Source organism: Cebus imitator, unplaced genomic scaffold (genome assembly GCF_001604975.1).
Source record: "Cebus imitator isolate Cc_AM_T3 unplaced genomic scaffold, Cebus_imitator-1.0 Scaffold972, whole genome shotgun sequence".
Taxonomy (NCBI): domain Eukaryota; kingdom Metazoa; phylum Chordata; class Mammalia; order Primates; family Cebidae; genus Cebus; species Cebus imitator.
The window spans coordinates 63,220-69,151 of NW_016108287.1; the positions used below are offsets into that span (position 1 = coordinate 63,220).

Consider the following 5,932-nt stretch of genomic DNA (forward strand, 5'->3'; position numbering starts at 1 on the left):
GCTGATGTGAATCTTTTGACTGAGTTCTGCTTACAGTGGGCATTGTGACCTATCGCTGAGCCTAGCACAGGGGTGATGTGGCTTTCCTGTGTGAGTCCTGCTCATGGAGAGATATTGACACTTCCGTGGCCCAGCATTCAGGTGATGTGACTTATCTCTCTGATTCTGCTCACAGGTGGGTTGTGACCTCTACCTAGGCCCAGGCAACAGTCATAATATTGGCTTTGTTACATGGACCCAGCCAATGAAAGAAATTTTGACTCTAATAGCTAGGCTTAGGAAAACAATTAATGTCTTTGGTCTACTAATTGTAAAAATGTCACAGAAGATCATGATACTTGCATGTATTTTATAAAGCCCTTAGGGTATATGGAGAGTTACCTGACAGGGCCCAGCAAACAGTGAGTCTGTGTCGCTCATAAATTCATTTAGCCAACAATTGGGATCATCACCTTCATACATAAACAGAGTCCGCTGCTGATATTCTGAATCTCACACATGAATGCAGTTCAAAGTTGAAACTGTGAATGTAATATGTGGATCTGGCCTCAGGTTGGATGATGTTTAAACTTTCACTTGTCACTTTTCTTACAGCCATGTAATTTTCCATTTTGGCCAAGGATTTTTTTTTTCAGAAAAAGTGATTGTGGAGAAACATTTATTTAGACATATGAAATATGTCTTCTTTTTAATAGAGCATGAACAAATAGAGCATTATATATTTATTTTACCTAAGTTGCTCTCTTTCAAAAAGACTAATATAATGACAAATTTGAAATTTTCTCGATTTATCCAAAATAAATAAATATGCTCAATTTAAAATAATTTTCCAAAACAACTGGTTTTTGACCAAGATTTAAAAAGCCCCAGAATGTCTTATCCAAAGCATTCAAGTAAAGACTGACAGTTAAAAATTAAACAGTAGCGCTTAAGTGTAATTTGTTTTGTTAGAGATGAGATCTCACTATATTGCCCCAGCTGGAGTGCAGTAGCTAGTCACAAACACAATCATGGTGCATTGCAGTCTGGGCTCAAAGGGTCCTCCTGGCTTAGCCTCCTGAGTAGCTGGGACTAAAGGACAGGTCACCACACCAAGCTTTGTTTTTAAAACCACCTTTACACTATTGAACATTTTCGGACATTGGGAAACAAATATATTTTGACTCTCAAGAAAAAAGTACTTGGTGGTACATTGAACAATGAGAACACATGGACACAGGGAGGGGAGCACTACACACTGGGGTCAGTTGGGGGGAAATAGGGGAGGGACGGTGGGGGGTGGGGAGCTGGGGAGAGATAGCAAGGGGAGAAATGCCAGATGTAGGTGATGGGGAGGAAGGCAGCAAATCACACTGCCACGTGTGTACCTATGCAACAATTTTGCATGTTCTTCACATGTACCCCAAAACCTAAAATGCAATAAAATAAATAAATGGGGAAAAAAAAAAAAAGAATGAGTTGATGACTTTACAAAACACAAGAGGCCGGATAGTTATCCCAAAATGATAGAAAACAACATTGTGCATTTGCTCTTGTTTGAAGAGAAATAAACAGTTTCCACTTGTTTTAAGTGCCAAAATAGCTAATTCTGTTAAAATGTCACCAAAATTAGTGACATGACTCAGAAAATCAACTGTCTTCAACAGAAACAATTTTGTTACCTTTTACAAGAACTATGTTGCAAGATTCATTTTTAAGTGTCTGATATAGCCTCAGTATTATCACAAACCACTTTGTTAGATTTTAAATTAATTCTTACACAACCTGAATTAAAACTTGTTCACATTCCAAAGCAAGAAATACTATTGCACATTGGACTCATATTGTAGGAATGTGCGCTTCCCTATATACCCCCAAACTGGCAATGCATCTATGAATTATATTTCATTATCTGAATTTATAACACTCAAAGTGCTCTTCCACTTAATAAGTACATTACTATACTTGAAGTATCAAAATACGTCATGAACTCTGAAGTGATTCTCTACGAAGGGACCTTCATTTGTAAAATGAATTCGGCTAGTCTGGCATACCAATATTCCCAAGTATCTAAACAAATTTATTTTGCTCCTTTTCAATCCAAGATCTCATTGGATCATGTACTTGTAAAGTGTTATATGGGTGTGAACAATAATCCTTGTTTGTGCAAATTCTTTCAAGACCTGTGGATAAATAATCCAAGTGTTGCTTCCTCCAGAATGACCACCATCCAGAAAATACATTGTTCTTATGCTTTTAGTGAAACCATCTATGTTCTTGTCTTTCTTGGCTTCTTTCAATTCAAAAAGAAACCGATTCAAAACAACACAACATTTATGGAATCCAGTCAAAGGAAAAGATGCACCATTCAGTGATGGTGGATAAAAACTCACCGCAGACTCATCAGATTTTTTGTAGGTCTTCTCTTCTTCTCCCTGAAAATGATTTGTAGTATGAGAAGAATTGCACATCTATAATTAGATGATGTGGAGTCCTCATTCCAATCATTCAAATTTTTCTTTGATAAACTACTCTGACTTAAAAGCATTAACTAATAATATATAAAGGTGCTTAAAAGCTCCAGAGTCTGTATTGTGTTCTGGGGAACCAGACATGTTCCTTTTCAGAAAATTGTCATGGCAGCTGAATCTGTGCAAATTCATTAGGGAGCACTTCATCACCCGAATATAGCTATTGGGGAACCGGTGGGCTAAAACTGCAGCAATATTTTCTAGACTCCAATTTGCCCACTGGTAATTAGCAGGATGATGAGTCATAATTTCATAGTAATTCTGCACAACCCCGGGGAAAGTGAGGGCTGCGGTTCCTCCTTAATCGGCTTTCTGGAAATGTCCCGCAGCTCCAGTTTGTCCCTGGCAGCCGCCAGCAGGAGAATCCCGGGGCTGCTGAGCTGCTGGTCCTCTCCAGCGTGGCTTTCGGCAGAGCGGCGCCAGGAGGCGGAGGGGGAGCATCCGCACCGCCTCTGCTACTGGGTTCCTGGTTCTGTCCTGAGAGAAGAAAGAGGCATCTCCAACTCCAACCTGTGGCAGCAGGAACAACAGCAGCGGCGACCGCAAAAGCCTGTGCTGTTTGGAGGCGGAGGGTGCAGGGTCCTGAGGAAGGGACTGCACAGGAAGCCTAACTGTCAGGGCCACGGGCAGGGGCAGGCCAGAAGCCGGCGCAAGGCAACCACATCAGAGGCCAATGTCAGCGTGCAGAGCCGGATTTCATTCTTTCTGTAGTTAAACAGTATTCCATTGTGTGTATACACCACATTCACTTTATCCATTTCTTCCAGATGAACACTAAGATTGATTCTATATCTTAGGTATTGTCAATACAGCTATGATAAACATGGGAGTGCACCTATCTCTTCAATATACTGATTTTACTTTCTTTTGATATATACTCAATCGTGGAATTGCTGGATTGTATATGGTAGTTTCATTTTTAGGTTTTTGTTTTTGTTTTGAGAAACCTGCATAGTTTTCCATGCAGGTTTCTAATAAATAAATAAATAAATCTAAAAATGTACTAAATTTACATTCACACCAACAGTGTATAAGTGTCCCCTTTCTCCACAGCCTCATCAAACTTTGGTATCTTTTGTCTTCTTGATAAAGGCCATTCTAAATAGGGTGAGGTACTATCTCACGTGGTTTTGGGTTGCATTTTCCAGATGATTAGTGATGTTGTGCATTTCTTTGTGTCTTCTTTGGAAAAATATCTATTCAGGTCTTTTGCTCACTTTTTGTTGGGTTTATGTTTTTTTTTGAAGAAATAAAAGTAATCTTAGTTTTAGAAGATTTGGAAAATCCAAAGAAAGCAGAAAGAAAGAAATAAAATTATCTGTTAGTTCATGTCTGGGAGGAATGGCTAGGATTTCGTAGTAGACTCCCCTGGGATTTCTATTTAGTCATATGTAACAAAGGCATGCTTTACTAAGATGTGAATGTACTGCAAATTTTGTTCTGACCTGCCTTTTCAGTTAATTGTATTATCAGTATTTTAGCATATCAGTCATTTTTTTTTATGTTGAAGCTTTATCATCAGTGTGAAAGTATTAAGAGGTAGAGCCTTAAAAAGTGATAAGTGATGAGGGCAGAACCCTCATGGGTGGGATTAGGGCCCTGGAGAGAGTGCATTCATCCCTTTCCATCCCTCCCACCACCACGTGAAGATACAGTATTTTCCCCTTTAGATGCAGCAACAAGGCACCACTTTGGAAGCAGAGAGCAGTACACACCAGGCACCAAGTATGTTGGTGGCTTATTCTTGGACTTCCCAGCCTCCAGAACTGTGAGCAATAAATTTGTTTTTTTTTTTTTTTTTTTTTTGAGACGGAGTTTCACTCTTGTTACCCAGGCTGGAGCGCAATGGCGCCATCTCGGCTCACCGCAACCTCCACCTGCTGGGCTTAGGCAATTCTCCTGCCTCAGTCTCCTGAGTAGCTGGGATTACAGGCACGCGCCACCATGCCCAGCTAATTTTTTGTATTTTTAGTAGAGGCGGGGTTTCACCATGTTGACCAGGATTGTCTAGATCTCTTGACCTCATGATCCACCCGCCTCGGCCTCCCAAAGTGCTGGGATTATAGGCGTGAGCCACCATGCCTGGCCTAATAAATTTCTGTTTTTAATACATTGCCCAATCACAGGTATTTCTTTATAGCAGCACAAATGGATTATGACAGAAATTGATACTGAGAAGTGGGATGTTGCTATAACTAATACCTAAATATGTGAAAAGAGTTTTGAAACTGACTAATGGGTAGAGACTGCAAGAAGTTGGAGACACATGCTGGAAAAAGCCTAGATAGACATGAACAGAGCATTAAGGGCAATTCTGGTGAAGCTCAGAAGACTAGGACTGCTGCAGGGAGAGCCTAAGTCTTCTTTTTTTTTTGAAGAAAGAGAAAGAAAAAAAGAGAAAGAATAATAAAAAAAAAAAGAATGAAGGAGAGGAAGGAAGAGGAAGAGGGAGAGAGAACAGGGGTGTTGCTTTATTGCCTGGGCTAGAATGCAGTCTAAAAATGGGTATGCCTGTAACTGTGCTTAATAATAGAGACATGAAAAAAAAAATGAGGGAAGAAAATAACTAACAAGCAGCCAACCAATATTTCATTTAAACCTGTAAATAGGTGTGATGTGGTACTGATAAGAGTGTATATTTTGTGTATTTAAAGTGGAGAGTTCTATAAATATTAATTAAGTCTATTTGTTCCGGATCTGAGTTCAAGTCCTGGATATCGATGTTAACTTTCTTCTCATTGATCTGTCTAATATTGATGCTGAAATCTCTCACTATTATTGTGTGGGAGTCTAAATCTCTTTATAAGTCTTACATATCTGGGTATTCCTGTATTAGGTGCATATATATTTAGGATCTTTAGCTCTTCTTGTTACATTGATCCTTTTATCATTATGTAATATCCTTCTTTGCTTCTTTTCATCTTTGTTGCTTTAAAGTCTATTTTATCAGCAAAAATTGCAACTCCTGCTTTCTATTTATTTATTTATTTATGCTCTCCATTTGGTTGGTAAATTTTTCTCCATCCCTTTGTTTTGAGTCTTTGTGTATCCTTGCATGTGAGATGGGTCTGGATGTAGCATACCAATGGGTCTTGGCTTTTTTTGCCTGTCTGTGTCTTTGGATTGGGGGATTTAGTCGATTTAAATTTAGAATTAATAATAATATATGTGAGTTTGATACTGCCATTTAATGTTAGCTGGCTGTTTTGCCCATTAGTTGACGCAAGTTCTTAATTATGTTGATGCTCTTTATTTTTTGGTATTTTTTAGAAAGGCTGATACTGGTTGTTTGTTTCTATTTGTAGTGGTTCTTTCAGAAGCTCTTGTAAAGCAGGCCTGGTGGTGATGAAATCTCTGAGTGCTTGCTTGTTCACAAAAGATTTTATTTTTCCTTCGCTTATGAAGCTTAGTTTGGCTGGATG

At 39.0% G+C, this 5,932-nt stretch overlaps 1 pseudogene; it reads right to left on the reverse strand.

Moving 5' to 3' along the window:
• Positions 1–1,952: 1,952 nt before the first annotated feature.
• LOC108298479 overlaps positions 1,953–5,932 on the reverse strand; it is a 5,111-nt pseudogene continuing 1,131 nt past the window's right edge.